The sequence below is a fragment of the Callithrix jacchus genome, chromosome 3 (genome assembly GCF_049354715.1).
Source record: "Callithrix jacchus isolate 240 chromosome 3, calJac240_pri, whole genome shotgun sequence".
In the NCBI taxonomy this organism is placed as follows: domain Eukaryota; kingdom Metazoa; phylum Chordata; class Mammalia; order Primates; family Cebidae; genus Callithrix; species Callithrix jacchus.
Genome location: NC_133504.1, coordinates 45,193,553 through 45,212,103, shown reverse-complemented (window position 1 = coordinate 45,212,103; position 18,551 = coordinate 45,193,553). Strand labels below are relative to the sequence as shown.

Genomic DNA, 18,551 nt, shown 5'->3' with positions numbered 1-18,551 from the left:
ATTGGACTTAGTTCCGCCTGGCTGGTGAGGCCGCAGAATCATGGCGGGAAGTGAAAGGTACTTCTTACATGGCAGCAGCAAGAGAAAATGAAGCAGAAGCAAAAGCAGAAAACTCTGATAAACCCATCAGATCTCGTGAGACTTATTCACTATCACGAGAATAGCGTGGGAAAGCCTGGCCCCCGTGATTCAGTTACCTCCCCCTAGGCCTCTCCCATAGCACATGGGAATTCTGGGAGATACAATTCAAGTTGAAATTTAGGTGGGGGCATGGCCAAACCATATCAATCTTGTTGGTGTTTTTGTAAGTGAGTGCAACACTTGACTGTCAGATAATAATTGTAGCTCTTTAGAAGTGGAGAGAGATCTGTACTGGCCACTCACTGTAGGGCTGGAGCATGTATATAAGGGAGTCAGTTCAAGGAATGTTTTTGGTGGTATATAGGATTTATTTCCCCAGCCTGGGTGACATGGCAAGACCCTGTCTTTACAAACATTTTAGAAAATTAGCTGGGCATGCTTGTGCATGCCTGTGGTCCCAGCTATTGGGGTGGTGGGGGGGGTGAGGGGCACCTAGGTGAGAGGATTGCTTGAGCCCAGGAGGTTGAGGCTGAAGTGAGTTGTAGTCACTGCACTCCAGCCTGGGAAACGGAGTGAGGCCCTGTCTCAAAAAGAAAGAAAAAAGGATATGTTTCATTTGGTTTATTGTAACACATAATTGCGACTCCCAATTATGTAGGCATCTGGAAAAAGTAGTTTTGGAAATTTGTAGAGTATGCCTATAGACCTGTTTACCAATCCATCTGTAATTATTTATTGATCACATAACATGTGACCAGGCCTAGCCAGCCCCTTCTCAGATAGGATAGTAAAATTTGGTGTAGGCTTTTTTTTTTTGAACTGTGATTCTGTTTCTGATTTAGGCTATTAGGGAAAGCCCATTTACCTTGAAATCAAGACAGATAGCCTCCGGGAGTTCTGAGTGGAAATTCATGTTTCCTCTGTCATTTTAGAGAAGGTGCTGCACTGGTACTTTCAGCAGTGGATTATGCACAATCAACGGTGATGAATGTATGAGCATTTTTAATTAGTCTTCATGCCCTGTGTCTAATGCAATCAGAAACCCTATATCAAAGCAGAGATTTGTAATCAATCATTCATCATCTTCTGAGGCAGATATAAACCCATTTGCTTTGAGCCTGCAACTTTAAATATCTGCTTTATTATTAAACCAGGCAGATACCTATAAATGAAGTATATTTTGAGCATGTAGACTTAAATCTCAAATTGCAGATTGCTCTGATTAAGTGTAATTGTGAGAATTAGGGTGTCTCTAGCTTTCAGTCTGTCCATAGAAAACCTGCTAAAAGACAAAATAATGTTAGAGAAAGAGTATCAGACTGACATTAAGGAAACCTGAATTCGAGGCCCACCTTTGCAAACTCCAGATTTCCTCATCTGTAAAATGAAGAGAGGATTGAAATAACTGCTATTTAAGTTTTCTTTATTTTTTGTTAAAGGTATGTTACTTCTAATAGAAACACTAATAGTAAACAACATTTGGGAACCATTTAATATGTCTATGGAGGCACTTGGAGCTTGTATTGTGTCATCTTTCCTCTCATTGCCCCTATGAGGTAGTTACTATAAAAAGGCCACCTCTGCCCTTAGCTTGGGAATTCTTGTTGGGGAGGCTGATCTCTGTGAGCTAAAGATTTGGAGATGTCAGATATGAATCCACAATGATTATCTGAATAAAAATCATTGAATTAAATATAGAGTCCTACAGAGATAATTTTTTGTTTATCTGACTGGGTCTGTCAAAATTCTGTAATTAAAGTAAAATTGACAGATTATATTTTCAAATTTAATTGACAACCAAGTAATTATTATATGTTTCTCTGCTGTTAAAAGAATTATTTCAGCCTGGCTCACACCTGTAATCCCTGCCCTTTGGGAGGCCAAGGTTTACGTATCATGAGGTTAGGAGTTCAAGACCAGCCTAGGCAACATAAGGAGATTCTGTCTCTATAACAAATAAAAAAGTCAGCTGGCTGTGGTGGTGCACATCTTTAGTCCCAGCTATGTGGGAGGCTGAGGTAGAGAGGATTGCTTGAACCCAGAAGTTGAGGTTGCAGTGAGCTGTGATTGCACCACTGTGCTCCAGCCTGAGCGATAGAGCAAGACCCTGTCTCAAAGGAGAAAAAAAAGAAATTCCTTAAGAATAGGGCACAGGTATATTGAAATCTTTAAGAGCAGTAGAGCTGAAGTTAGAACTCACTATGACCCACCACGAAAGCTTATGGCCATGCAGCGGCCAGGTCCCTATGACAGACCTGGGGCTGGCAGAGGATATAACAGCATTGGCAGAGGAGCAGGCTTTGAAAGGATGAGGTGTGGTGCTTATGGTGGAGGCTATGACAATTACAATGGCTATAATGATGGCTATGGATTTGGGTCAGATAGATTTGGAAGAGACCTCAATTACTGTTTTTCAGTATCTGTGATTCATTCTGATCACAGATACGGGGATGGTGGCTCTACTTTCCAGAGCACAATAGGACACTGTGTACACATGCGTGGATTACCTTACAGAGCTACTGAGAATGACATTTACAGTTTTTTTTCACCACTCAATCCTGTGAGAGTACACATTGAAATTGGTCCTGATGGCAGAGTAACTGGTGAAGCAGATGTTGAGTCTGCATGTCAAAAGACAAAGTAAATATGCAACACAGATATGTAGAACTCTTCTTGAATTCTACAGCAGGAGCAAGCGGTGGTGCTTATGAACACAGATATGTAGAACTCTTCTCGAATTCTACAGCAGGAACAAGCAGTGGTGCTTATGGGAGCCAAATGATGGGAGGCAAGGGCTTGTCAAACCAGTCCAGTTACGGTGGCCCAGCCAGCCAGCAGCTGAGTGGTGGTTATGGAGGCGGCTATGGTGGCCAGAGCATCATGAGTGGATACAACCAAGTTTTACAGGAAAACTCCAGTGATTCAATCAAACATTGCATAGGTAGCCAAGGAGCAATGAACAGCAGCTACTACAGTAGTGGAAGCCATGCATCTATGGGCGTGAACGGAATGGGAGGGATGTCTATAGTATGTCCAGTATGAGTGGTGGATGGGGAATGTAATTGATTGATCCTGATCACTGACTCTTGGTCAACTTTTTTTTAAAGAAAAACAAAACTTCAGTTTAACAGTTTCTGCAATACAAGCTTGTGATTTATGCTTTCTCTCTAAGTGGAAATCAGGATTCTTACAAAGACTTGAGGCTCAGTATTTTTGAGTACAATACTTATCTAGGATGTAACAGTGAAGCTGAGTAAACTATAACTGTTAAACAAGTTCTAGCTTTTCTCAAGTTAGTTATATTGTAGGATATACTTAAGCAGTAAGCGTATTTAGGTAAAAGCAGTTGAATTATATTAAGTGTTACCCTTTAGACGCAAAAATCTTGAATAGAATACTGGCAAGCCGATTGCAACAGCACATCAAAAAGCTTATCCACCATGATTAAGTAGGATTCATCCCAGGGATGCAGGGCTGGTTCAACATATGCAAGTCTATAAACGTAATTCACCACATAAACAGAACCAAAAACAAAAACCACATTATGATCTCAATTGATGCAGAGAAGGCCTTTGACAAAATTCAACAGCCCTTTATGCTAAAAACCCTCAATAAACTCGGTATTGACGGAACGTATCTCAAAATAATAAAAGCTATTTACGACAAACCAACAGCCAATATCATACTGAATGGGCAAAAACTGGAAGCATTACTTTGAAATCTGGCACTAGACAAGGTTGCCCTCTCTCACCACTACTATTCAGTACAGTACTGGAAGTTCTAGCCAGAGCAATCAGGCAAGAAAAAGAAATAAAGGGTATTCAAATAGGAAAGGAGGAAGCCAAATAGTCTCTATTTGCATACAACATGACAGTATATCTAGAAGACCCCATCGTCTCAGCCCAAAATCTCTTTAAACTGATAAGCAACTTCAGCAAAGTCTCAGGATACAAAATCAATGTGCAAAAATCACAAGCATTCCTATACACCAATAACAGACTTAAAGAGAGCCAAATCAAGAACGAACTGCCATTCACAATTGCTACAAAAAGAATAAAATACCTTGGAATACAACTAACAAGGAACGTAAGGGACCTCTTCAAGGAGAACTACAAACCACTGCTCAACAAAAGAAGAGAGGACACAAACAGGGGGAGAAACATTCCATGTTCATGGTTAGGAAGAATCTATATTATGAAAATGGCCATACTGACCAAAGTAATTTATAGATTCAATGCTATCCCCATCAAGCTACCAATAACCTTCTTCACAGAACTGGAAAAAAACACCTTAAACTTCATATGGAACCAAAAGAGAGCCCACATTGCCAAGTCAATTCTAAGTAAAAAGAACGCAGCGGGAGGCATCACACTACTGGACTTCAAACTATACTACAAGGCTACAGTAATCAAAACAGCATGGTACTGGTACCAAAACAGAGATATAGACCAATGGAACAGAACAGAGACATCGGAGGCAACACAACATATCTACAACCATACAATTTTTGACAAACCTGACAAAAACAAGCAATGGGGAAAGGATTCCCTGTTTAATAAATGGTGTTGGGAAAACTTGCTAGCTATGTGCAGAAAGCAGAAACTAGACCCCTTCCTGACACCTTACAGTAAAATTAACTCCAGATGGATTAAAGACTTAAACATAAAACCTAACACCATAAAAACCCTAGAAGAAAATCTAGGCAAAACCATTCAAGACATAGGAGTAGGCAAGGACTTCATGACCAAAACACCAAAAGCATTGGCAGCAAAAGGCAAAATAGGCAAATGGGACCTAATCAAACTCCACAGCTTCTGCATGGCAAAAGAAACAGTCATTAGAGTGAATCAGCAACCAACAGAATGGGAAAAAATTTTTGCATTTTACCCATCTGGCAAAGGGTAAATTCGGATATCCAGAATTTACAAAGAACTAAAACAGGTTTACAAGAAAAAACAAACAAGCCCATTCAAAAGTGGGCAAAGGATATGAACAGACACTTTACCAAAGAAGACATACGTGAGGCCAACAAACATATGAAAAAATGCTCATCATCACTGGTCATTAGAGAAATGCAAATCAAAACTACATTGACATACCATCTCATGCCAATTAAAATGGAGATCATTAAAAAATCTGGAGACAACAGATACTGGAGAGGATGTGGAGAAATAGGAGCACTTTTACACTGCTGGTGGGAGTGTAAATTAGTTCATTGTGGAAAACAGTGTGGCAATTCCTCAAGGACCTAGAAATAGAAATTCCATTTGACCCAGCAATCCCATTATTGGGTATATATCCAAAGGATTATAAATCATTCTACTATAAGGACACGTACACACGAATGTTCATTGCAGCACTGTTTACAATAGCAAAGACCTGGAATCAACCCAAATGCCCATCAATGATAGACTGGACAGGGAAAATGTGGCACATATGCACCATGGAATATTATGCAGCAATCAAAAACGATGAGTTTGTGTCCTTTGCAGGGACATGGATGAACTTGGAGAACATCATTCTCAGTAAACTGACACAAGAACAGAAAATGAAATACCACATGTTCACACTCATAGGCAGGTGTTGAACAATGAGAACACATGGACACAGGGAGGGGAACACTACACACTGGGATCTGTTGTGGGGAATAGGAGAGGTACAGCAGGTGGTGGGGAGTTGGGGAGAGATAGCATGGGGAGAAATGCCAGATATAGGTGAAGGGGAGGAAGGCAGCAAATCACACTGCCACGTGTGTACCTATGCAACTATCTTGCATGTTTTTCGCATGTACTCCAAAACCTAAAATGCAATTTAAAAAAAAAAGAAATTTTTTGCAGTGTATTTATGACATTGAAAACCTAGAAGCAAACTAAATATCGAGCCATGAGCAGATTGGTTAAATAAACCTATTTAATGCTAAATACATCATAAAATGGAACTCTCTGGGAACCAGCCTTTTTTCCTCCAATAATTTAAAAAATTAATGTATTTATACTTGTTAATTATAGAAATTTAGAATATACAGATAAACAAAACTAAACACACACAATCCCACTTTCCAGAAGCAACCATTATTGACATTTTCAGTTATATCCTTCTGGAATTTACACTATATATACATATCTATGTGCATATGTGTATGTGTATGTCCATATTTATATGTGTATTTGTGATCACACGCAGAAATATGTGTTTAGTCCTTTCTCACCAATTTACTTACCAACAATCATTTGAACTGTACAGAAATATTGGGATCATACCTTATTTGACATTTGATAAAGTTCCCAGTGCAAGAACAGTGCCTGGCATGTAGAAGGAATTAAATAAATATTTGTGGAACAAATGAATATATCTTGACCATCGTTCAAGGTTAAGTTTAATTCCAAAAGATTATTTTGATGACTAGATAGAACTTCATAGTGTGGATGTACCACATTTAGTTGTTTCTCCTCTTTAGGTATAAAAACCATTGCTAAAATAAATGCTTTTGTCTCTAAATTTTCAACACATTATAGTTTATTTGTTACAATTAATACCCTAAAAATGGAATTGTTGGATAAAATGTTAAGTGAGTTTCTCAGTTTTGGTAGCATTGCCAAATGCCTTCTGGAAAGAATGGGCCATTTATATTTCCAGTGCAAGAATGCACTGTCTGAGTTCACACTTGAGACCATGTACTTTTTTTCCCAATTAAAATTTTCATTGAGATAATTATAGATTCACATGCTGTTGTAATAATAATACAGAAAGATCCTTTGTATACTTTGCCCAGTTTCCTGCAATGGTAACATTTCACAAAACTATAGTATAATATCATAACCAGGCTATGGACATTGATACAGTTCACATATCTTCCTTAGTTTTACTTGTACTCTTTGTGTGTGTGTGCCTGCCTTACATTCTATAAAGTTTGCCACCTGTGTAGGTTTGTGTATCTACCACAATAGTCAACATACTGAATAGTTCCAACACTATGTGGATCCCTTCTATTGCCCTCTTATAATCATACCACTTCCCTCCTGCCCTCCCTGCCCCCATCTTCCCATACATCATTCCTAGCAACTACGAGTCTATCCTCCATTTCTAAAATTTTATCATTAAAAAAGTTACATAGGTGGAATCATACAATACGCAACTATTTGAGATTGGCTTTTTTTGCTCAGCATAATTCCCTGGAGATTCATTCAAATTGTTGTTGGTATCAATAGTTGATTCCTTTTTATTGCTGAGTGGTATTCTTTGGTATAGATGTACCACAGTTTGTTTAACATTTACATATTAAAGGACATCTGGGCTGATTCTAGTTTTTCACTCTTAGAAGTAAAACTACTATGAACATTTGTGTATGGGTATTTGTGTTAATGTAAGTTTTTATTTCTCTGGAATTAATGCCCAGCAGGTCAGTTGCTGGGTTGAATGGTAGTTACATGTTTGGTTCTTTTATTTTTTATTTTTTGACAGGATCGTACTCTGTTGCCCAGGCTGGAGTACAGTGGCATGAACATGGCTCAGTGCAGCCTTGACTTCCCAGTCTCAAATGATCATCTCACTTCAGCCTTCCGATTAGCTGGGACTGCAGGTGGTCACCACCAGACCCAACTAATTATTTTTAATTTTTTTTGGTAGAGATGGGGTTTCACCATGTTGCCCAAGGTGGCCTTGAACTCCTGGGCTTATGTGATCCTCCCTCCTCAGCCTTCCAGAGTGCTGGGAACACAGGTGTTAGCCATTGTCCCTGGCCCATGTTTAGTTAAGAAACTGCTAAATGTTTTCCAGAGTGACTGTACCATTTTATATTCTTACCAGCAAATGATTCAGTATCTCTGCTTCCTTACTGACATTTAGTGTTGTCACTGTTTTTGATTTAAGCTATTCTGATAGATATGCAGTAATATATCTTTGCGGTTTTAATTTGTATTTCCCTAATAGCTAGTAAAGTTGAACATTTTTCATGTACTTATTTGCCTTCTGTATTTCCTCAGAATAATCTGTTCATGTCTTTTGCCCCCTTTTCTAATTTTTTACTGTTGAGTTTTGAGAGTTTAATATTTTAGACACTAGTCTTTTTTCAAGTATGTGGTTTGCATATATTTTCTGCCATTCTGTAGTTTACCTTTTTATCTTGTTCATATGGGCTTTCATAGAGCAAAAGTTTTAAATTTTGATGATGTTTAAGTCATCAGTTTTTCCTTTTGTGGATTGTGAATTTGGTGTCAAGTCTAAGCACTCTTTTCCTAGCTGGTATGGACTTTTGACTCACCCCTTAGAGATCCTCTAACATTGGTAATAATTTTGCGACTTGAGGTAACTGTGTTAGGAATTGGGTTGGAATATCCTTTGCTTTTTGTTAACAACTAGACTACTGTTTTTTCCTTTCTCATATCTTTAGCTGGAGAATGGTACGGCTCTCTTTTTTTTTCAGGCTGTCAGAGCTTTTCTGAAATGTTGAAATCCTGCTTCAGAATGGGGGCATGAGTCTTGGCATTCATCCCAGTCATAGCCTCTTTTGCCAATTCTTCCACAATTTCTGTAATTGTAACATATAAAAGAATTCTTCATCCTGACTGGGAATGATGGTGGTAAATGTGACAATGGGGATTCATGGTTAAAGGATAAATGGCTTTAATTGAGTCAGAAGCAGTAAACTTTGAGGGGTTTGTATTTTTTGTTGAACACATTTCCTTAGACCATAGTAGTAGTGGAGTCTAAGGATATGGTTGAGGGTAAACTCTTTAACCTGATGGCCTGGTTTTTCATCCTGGCTCTTCTCCTTACTAATTGTGTAAGCACAGGCATGTTTCTTAATCTCTCCTTTAATCAATTTATTCATTTGTAAAATGGGGATAATAATGGTACTTACCTCATAGGGTTGTTCCAGGATTAAGTTGTTACTGGTAAAGTGCTTGGTATAGGGCCTGGTAACTGCTCATGATTGTTGTTAACATTTTTATTATTTCACCTCTTGCATCTGTCCTGTCACTGAAAGTGCTTTTAAAATGTGGATTCTTGGATTTCCATTCCCAGACCTACCAAGTCAGAATCTGAAGGGATAGGACCCTAGGAATTGCATTTCAGAAAGATCCCCACATGGTTCTTAGGAATGCTAAAGTTTTTGAATAGTTACCTTGAGCCATTTCTATTTCTCCATGGTAAGTGAACTCTCTGGTCTTTCTTTAGAGATGTGGTTGGGTATTTCTGCCAAAGCGCACACCTCTTCTCTAAAAACACTTCTGGTGTTGCCAGAAACTAACCAAACTTTCTATACAGAATCAAATTATGGTAGAACTGTGTATGTGGTTGGCTCAGTGGCATGCCTACTGGGGTCAGGCAGATGTGAGATCATAGGAAGTGGTGGGTTCTATGACAAACTAGAACATGAGTACTATACTCGAAGGTCTCCAAATGAAAATGAAACATAAGCCTGTGGGCTGGATTCAGTATTCTGGCTACCAATTTGTAATGGTTTTACATAGGTATGGAGCAGTGTCTTTAGGTGCTGTTGGGAGGGAGAATATAGATTTGCAAATCTCTTTGTCAATTTTCTTGTAAGTGGGCTTCTCAAGGCCGGTATTTTTTCTACCAGCCTTTCTATTAGGGATTATTGTCCAGTGCAATAATTGCAGTTTAAATACTGCAAATTAAATGCTAGGAATAACCTCTACATATATAGATAGCAGTGCACGTTTCCTATTTCAAAAACGGTGACTCTGTAGCCCTTCTCCCACAAAGGATATGGCAGAAAGCCACAGATATTCCCTCTCTGAGAGACTTAACGAATACTTTCTTTAAGCAAGAATGACCTTGATTAAAGCTACCATTTTAAGTTAGAGGCTAGCTTTTGAGAATACAGCTGACTTCTTTTCATAATACAGTGGATGTGGTGGGGTGCAGTGGCTCACACCTGTAATCGCAGCACTTGGGGAGGCCAAGGCAGGCGAATCATCTGAGGTCAGGAGTTCGAGACTAGCCTGGCCAACATGGTGAAAATATAAAATTAGCCTGATGACATGATGGTGGGTGTCTGTAATCCCAGCTACTGGGAAGGCTGAGGCAGGAGAATTGCTTGAACCCGGGAGGTGGAGGTTGCAGTGAGCTGAGGTTGCACCGTTGTACTCCACCTGGGTGACAGGAGACTCGGTCTCAAAAAAAAAAAAAAAAAAAAAAAAATACAGTGGACTGTTCTCTTAACCAATCTATGTGAATCCCTGGTTTACCAGTGCTTTCCATTCTTTCTGGAAAGTACATGGACTCATGCTCTCTCCCTGCTGAGTGCCCGGTCTGGTTGGCTACTTCCGGTGCATACTCAAAGTTTCCAACCTTTCCTCCCGCTGCTGAGTTGTATGTATTGTTACGGTAATTTTATAGTTTCATTAAATAATATGTAAACTGATGAAATATGTGTGTGAAAAGGAAATTGTTTCGATGAAATTGAATTCTTTGAAAGACTAAAGGCAAATTGCCATAAGATATTGGTGTCAAATTAGATGTGGAAGAGAGAACTCTAAATGATTGGGAAAGATGTTTAAAATATGAAAAAATTCTACACTGAATTGATTCATACTGAGGTTTTTCTCAACTTCAAGTAACCTAAATGGGAAGTTATAGATTATACATTATGAGTATGGTTTATGCAAGAAAGACAACTTTGAACTTCAATCAGTAGACCTGTACTTGAAGAAATAGCCTTGGCCTATGTGAAAACATTGGCAAATAAATTTGCTTTTTCAAGTTTCATAATTAAATATTTAAGATATGAACATATGTATTATTTTTTAAAATGATTATGTGCCTTAAATGGTATTTTCTCTTAATTTACAAACCATCATCCCAATTGCAATAGGAGTTCTGTACTTCCGTCCCACAGAGCTATATGCTAATAAAATAGAGTAGTTAACCAAGACTAGCCTGCAGCCAACTTGGGAAGAGCATCTCTTTTTAGATAAAACAGTGCTTTAAAGGCAAAGTATTCACAAATACCTTAAAAAATTCTTAAGTTTGATTCTTTCATTTTATACCTTAGTTCTATCTAGTTTTACCTTGTCAAATACTTAAATATAAATAAGTATACGTTCCATAAAATGGTAAAATCAACATTTTATCTTCCTGTGGAAAATTTCTCATTAAATGGTGCTTATTATTCAATATAAAGTGATTCATTTTCTAAGCTCAAGGGTGTTCAAAGTACACTACAGCAGTAAAATTGGGTATAATAAACTACTTCAGACATGAACTGATAAAGAGTTTTTTTTTATATAAGATCTTAGTGGAGAGATCGATCCAAGATGGCCAACCACTAACAGCTCAGGATTGTAGCTCCCAGTGAAAGCTCAGAGAACGAGACGACGCCACATCTTAAGACGAATTTTCCTCACTTACCGATTAGCCGATTCCCAGTGGAGGAGCCCCACGGGTCGCCAGCGCGACTCTTGTGGCCGCCGCAGTGGTTTTGCCGGCGTCTAGGCGCAGCAGCTCTTCATGCAGAGCCAACGGGACCGCTTCCCCTACTGACCGGAGTTTGAAGCTCGGGGAAGTCAGAGCCGCTTGTTGCGGACTCAAGAGGGATGCCAGACCAGAGATTCCCGGGCAGAAGAGCACCATCAGTCTTATCGCTGCTATTTAGGCTGCCACAGTGGGTTGCTCAGATCCCAGCACTGGGAATCAATAAGTTGGACGTCGACTCAGAAACCTAATTAGAAAGGTGGTTCATCTACAATGAAGGGAAAAAAACAGCCTAAGAAGGCCGACTATGCTCAAAATCAGAACCCATCAGCAACGGAACAAGCCCTGATGGAAAAGGACTCATCAGTAACGGAACAAGCCCTGATGGAAAAGGACTGTGTTCCATTATCTGAAATAGGCTTTAAAAGGTGGATGATAAGAAACTTCTGGGAGTTAAAGGAACTTGTTCTAACCCAATGTAAAGAAACTAAGAACTTGGAAAAAAGGTTAGATGAAATGTTGAAAAGTATAGACAATATAGAGAGGAATACAAATGAACTTATGGAGTTGAAACATACAACACGAGAGCTTAGTGAAATATGTACAAGCTTAAACAGCCGAATGGATCAAGCAGAAGAAAGGGTATCAGAGGTCGAAGACCAACTTAATGAAACAAAACGACAAGACAAGAATAGAGAAAAAAGGATAAAAAGGAATGAGCAAAGTCTCCAAGCAATATGGGACTATGTGAAAAGACCTAATATATGCTTGATTGGTGTACCTGAATGTGATGGAGAGAATGAATTCAAGCTGGAAAATACTCTCCAGGACATTATCCAGGAAAATTTTCCTAATTTAGCAAAGCAGGACACTATTCAACCCCAGGCAATACAGAGAACACCACAAAGATATTCCTCAAGAAGACCAACCCCAAGGCACATAATCGTTAGATTCACCAGGATTGAAACGAAGGAGAAAATATTTAGGGCAGCCAGAGAGAAAGATCAGGTTACCCACAAAGGTAAGCCTATTAGGCTTACAGCAGATCTCTCAGTGGAAACCCTACAAGCTAGAAGAGAGTGGGGACCAATATTCAATATACTTAATCAACAGAACTTTCAGCCCAGAATTTCATATCCTTCCAATTTAAGCTTTACATTTGAAGGAAAAATAAAATCTTTTAGGAATAAGCAAGTACTCAGAGATTTTATTACCACCAGGCCTGCTTTACAAGAACTTCTAAAAGAAGCACTATACACAGAAAGGAACAACCAGTATGACCCTTTCTAAAAATACACCAAAAAGTAAAGAGCATTAACATAAAGAAGAATTTTTAACAACGAAAGGACAAAATAGCCAGTTAATATCAAATGGCAGCAACGCTAAATTTAAATCGACCAAATCTCCCAATCAAAAGATACAAACAAAATCTAACGGTATATCCAAAGATATACATAGACTCAAAATAAAGGGTTGGAAAAAAAAAAAAAAAACGTACCAACCAAATGGAGAGCAAAAATAAATAAATAAAAAGCAGGAGTTGCAATTTTCACATTTGACAAAATAGATTTCAAAGCTACAAGGATACAATGGTAAAAGGATTAATGTAATAATAAGAGATCTTAACACCCAGATACATAAGACCCATAATGAGATTTAGATTCAACGAGACAGAAAATTGATAACGATATCTGGGACTGGAACTAAGATCCAGAATAAATAAACTCAATAGAGCTCTCCATTTTAAACACACAAAATATACATTATCCACAAAATCTAACGATATATCTAAAGATATACAAAGACTCAAAACAAGGGGATGGAAAAAAACTCACCAACCAAATGGAGAGCAAAAATAAATAAATTAAAAGCAGGAGTTGCAGTTCTCACACTTAATAAAATAGAGTTCAAAGCTACAAGGATGCAAGGGTAAAAGGATTAATGTAACAATAAGAGATCTTAACACCCAGATACATAAGACACATAATGAGATTTAGATTCAACGAGACAACAAATTGATAACGATATCCAGGACTTGAACTCAGAGCCAGAACAAATAAACACAATAGAGGTCTCCATTTTAAACACATAAAATATGCATTAACCACTTTAAACACTCAAAATATTGATTGGCCATTATTGAAGCCCATTTTAAGAATGAAGTAATATTCCTTTTTCCCTCTTTTTCTTTTTTTCCCCTTCTTTTTCTCTTTTTCCCTCTTAAAAAAAAAAAAAAAGAGAGATTTCCAAAAGTGAAAGTAAAAAGCCTTCTACTTTCAGCCAAGATAGCTTAAGTGTCCAGATTCACTCTCCTGCCTGAAATAAACAAAAGAACAGACAAAAATTAAACAGTTTGCAAGACACTGGACATAAGAAAGTAACAGACAGATATCTGAGAGGCACAAAACATAGAAGATGAGCTTTGAGAATTTTCAGGACATGGCACAGGAAAGGATACTCACACAGTCATTAAAAAAAAAAAAAAGATCTTAGTGGTAAAAATAAGTTTAGAAAATAAAAAATATTAACAGTTTGCTTACATGGCCAAGTTTCTGTTCTCCTCCCACTGTATTTTCTGGGTGTGTTTTGCTCTCCTGAGTCAGGCAGGCTGCTTTGCTGCTTAGGTTATTCCTGGACTACTCAGGGCTCCAGGAGCATGAGCTTCTATGGCTTCCTGGTCTAGTGTTCCCCCCAGGCAGTGATGTTGAAGCTAGAACAGACAAGACAATTTGGATAAACAACTACATAAAAATTTTCCTTATCTGGACTTTGGCTCCAAGTCCACGAGAGAGACACAGTGGAATAATATCCTCGTGCTTTTTGAGTGTGTACGTTCCCTCTAAAGCTAACCAGTGAATCAGCTGCCATTTGTGATCAGCAGACTACTTGAAGCTAGTGTTGTTGTTACTTTTCCTTAGGATGTTCATCTCTTCCCATTAAGGATTTTTTTTAAAGATATACTACACTGGTTGTTAGACCCTCTCTTGCATTAGTAACAAAAAAGACTAGATAAAGATCATTATTTGTTACCTGTGATGGTAAGTATCCAGGAATATTTGTTGAATGAATGAATTGGTTTGCCAATCTCAACAGACTTCTACTTGCTAATAACGGTGAGTGAAGAGGGACATTATCAGTTAGGTTAATAATGCATTAAGTTGAGAGTGGGAATGTTAATGCAGGCATAATGTAGTAAATATGCCTGGCCTGAGCTGGTAATTGGAGTTTAGCCACTGCATATATATTTTTACAGTCCTTTATGTTTCTTTCTCTTTTCCATCATGAGAGCTGATTCTTTTGAGACTCATGTCTGTGTTATCACCATCCAATAATATTCATTAAGTTCCTGCATGCTGGGTACTGCTGGGTTTCATCCCTTTTAATGATTATGAATGTTTGAGTTGAAGGATAGATAGGCTATTATGCCACAGTGCTTTGTCCTGGAAGGAGTAATCTGTGAGTACACATGATTTTGGCACATTGTTTTCCTCAATTCAGTGAGCTAATTAGATCAATCACATATTTTTGTTGGCAAGCTCTGGCTGCCTCTTTAAAACCAGGGGTAAATCAGCTTGCCTTTATGCTGGGAGTTGTTTTCAGACCTGGGCTCCAGTAGTAGCCATTAGTGGGTTCTTTTATCTTGATTTTGTAAATAGCTGCTCCTTTACAAAATAGATGTTTATGTTCCATGATTCCTTGCTAATTACTTTTGTCACTTACTACAGTACACCTTTTTGGTCACGAAGCACTGTTTATACAGAGTACAACTGAGACAGACAAGTAGAAAGGGGTCCCAGGAGAATCTCTGACAGGCCTATGCACTGGGAGGATGGGATGGAGCCTTGGGAAATTCACACCGTTTGCAGTGGGGAGGAGTCTGGCCTCTCCTGTTCTGAGTGGTGACCTGGGATTCAATCTGTGAGATGGGGACCTGTTAAGAGGAACCCATCTCACTTTGTTGAAAGTTTTTTTTTTTTCTTTTTGCCTAATAAATTCAATTTCCCTTCCCCCTTCAAAGTATCTGCGTGGCTAACTTTTCCTGATTGTATGACAAGAACCCAGCTTTTTTTTTTTTTTTTTTTAACAGCACAGTGTGTGTGGTGCTTTGTTTTGTGCTGCTCTTGGTTAGGTTTTTAAGCAATGCTTTAAAAATAAGTAATTGCGCAGAATAACATTTAAGGAAATCAAAATACATGGAAACATTTTTTTTTTGTCCAGCCTTTGGTGAGATGTGACTTGTCCCTTCCACATCCCCCACCTTTTTTTACCCTCAGTATTATTAATACATTCTCTTAATTTTCTCTTCAAAGTGGCTTTGATTTGTCCAACTCTGTATTCTCTTTGCTACCACCTGGCTTAGTTCCTCATCACTGTACTACCTGCTTTACCTGTAATATTCTCTCTCTCTCTCTCTCTCTCAACAGCCTCTTTTGCCTCATGCCAACTTATCCTATGTTTATCTGCCAGACTCATTTCCTTACATCCCTCTTTTGTCCTATAATGACTTTGCTCAGAATTCTTTATGAGCTCCCAATTGCCTAATGAACTAGACCCTGACTCCCTTGCCTGGCTGTCATCACCCAGTTCCATGCACTCTGTCAGTTGCAATTCCTGCTCATCAAAAGTCAATTGTCTGCCTCGGGGCCAATATGCTTGTTTTCCACCCCCTATAGCATGGCACCATGGTTAAGAGCATGGGACTGTGGTTGAGAGCATGGGCACTGGGGCAGATTTGCTGGAGATCAAATGCTGTTTCAGCTGCTTACCTTAGGAAGTCGACCTCTCTGTGCCTTAGATTTCTCATCTATGAATTGGGCATAATGCTAGTCATTCTTTCATACTTCGGAGGTCTGAGTTGCATATTGTATCTGACACATAGTAAGAATTTAGCAAAAGAGTGAACTACTGTTGTTATTATGTTGCCTAAAATGCCCTTCTAATAATTTTGTTAGCACTTATGTATTGCTACTATGTGCCAGATAGGCACTATCCTGAAACTCTTTCCTATATGAATTTGTTTAGCTCCTACAAGAACTCCTTGAGGAAAGAACTAAATCTCATCTATCAGGTGAGTGGCAGGGCTAAGATTTGAACCTAAAAATCTAGCTCTAGAGTCTGTGCTCTTAAGCACTGTAGTATAAACCTAAATTCTTCTTGTGTGATAAACATCCTGTTAAGTGAACCCCCTCCAAAACTCTATGCTTAGCCGCCCCAGCCTATAGTGATGGTTCTCTCAACTTCTATACAAAAAAATTATTTGATTATAATTATTGCATGCTATAATAGAGAATTTGGAATATGGAGACACCAAAGAAGAAAATACAATACGCCTGGAGATAACTACTGTTCACAGGTTATTTTGTTCCTAAATTTATTTGTAAATATTATATATACTTCACAATATAGGGCATTATGCATACACACATTATACGTAATTATGGCCATGCCATGTATATAATTTTGCATCTTGCTTTTTTTTTGCTTAATGTTATAGTGTGAACATTTGCCTGTCATTAAATATTCTAAGTCACCATTATAATGAATGTAAACAATTTAATTTGTTATGTAGTCCGTCTGTAGGGACATATTGTTTCCTTCCATTTTTTTAAAATAACTAGAAACATTTCTACAATTAAATGGATCAAAGATTGTGACTTAAAAAAGACTTCCAGTATGTTTGCAAAATTGCCTTTCAACAGATTGTATCTATTTATTACTTCTATAGTGGAAAACTCTGGGGTGTTTCAAGGCACTCATTGATTGTGAAAATTTTGATGCATCTTTGCTAATGTGATAGATGATCTAGGGCAAGTGTCATGGCTCAAATTGCATTGAACCAAAGTGCTCAGGATAATGAGCACATAGTACTCCATGAGTACTTATTTGGTTAATTTTCAATAGTAATGTGGTGAGATTTGTAGAATTCCAAGATTTAGAAACTGAAGGAGACTGAACAAAATCATTTCCTGTAGCTCCATGGTTTGAAGATAAAGTGAGACACAGAATAGTGAAGTAACTTGTTCAAGTTTGTATAGCTGGTTGGGCGCAGAATAAGTATGACATTTCTAGTTTTCAAGCTCTCTCTGGTTGTATTCATTATGTCACATTGTTTTTCACTTACCTTAATCCATTCACATTCCCCCATCTGGTTCACTTACAGTGAGACATAGCTGCCCAAACTTGGAGGTGCAGCTTATGACCACAGATCAAAATAATCAATGTTTTCAACATGTTGAGTCTAAGATACAGGGATTCTGATTAACCTCACCAGACAGTCCAACTTGGTCATTATTTAATTTCTCCTTTTCCTGCTAAGAGCATCCCGTATGCCAATGTTTAAGATTAAATGGAGGGAATGTGAAGATGAGGACCTGAAATATGGCCTGTCCCTCACAGACAGAGACCTCAGAGCCTGTGATGCTGTTCAGTGCTTTGTGCTTGAAAATAGGCTTCCTTAGGAGTTATGGGTTTAGGTGGTAGTTGCAGTGTCTGGCTGTGTGGCCATTCCCCTCTTCTACTATGGTATTGAGAAAAGGAAATCCATAGAAGCTGGCTCAGCTTGACTTAATCTTGCCCCTGGAACCAGTTCTCTGAGCCATCATCTTAATACAGCCTTGCTCTGCCAGTTCAGAGGTGTGGAAGTTGGGAGGCTAGGGTTGGAATTTGGCTTGAGCCCAGGAGTTTGAGACCAGCCTGGGTAACATAGGGAGACCCCATATCTACAAAAAATACAAAAATTAGCCAGGTGTGATGGTATGCACCTGTAAAGCTACTTGGGGAGGCTGAGGTGGGAGGATTACTTGAGTCCTGGATGGCAAAGCTGCAGTGAGCTGTGATCGTGCCACTGCAGTCCAACCTGGGCCACACAGTGGAACTCTGTCTAAAAAGAAAAGTGTGGAAATCATCACTGTCCTCACTATTTTTACATTTCCCCAAAGACCAGTTGGTTTCTCAGAAATATCTAGGTAGCATGGATTAAGATTTCTATATATTGATAACGTGGAATGAAAAGTAAATGCAATGGCTTCTCA

General features: G+C 38.5%; 1 protein-coding gene and 1 pseudogene across 12 annotated transcripts in view; both read left to right on the top strand.

Annotated features, from left to right (window-relative positions):
* FHIP1A (FHF complex subunit HOOK interacting protein 1A) overlaps nucleotides 1–18,551 on the top strand; it is a 288,042-nt gene that overhangs the window by 126,858 nt on the left and 142,633 nt on the right. The window lies entirely within an intron of this gene.
* On the top strand, nucleotides 2,235–11,472 carry LOC144581729 (heterogeneous nuclear ribonucleoprotein H-like; annotated as a pseudogene). Its single transcript, XR_013532858.1, has one exon. The product of XR_013532858.1 is annotated as a heterogeneous nuclear ribonucleoprotein H-like (transcript).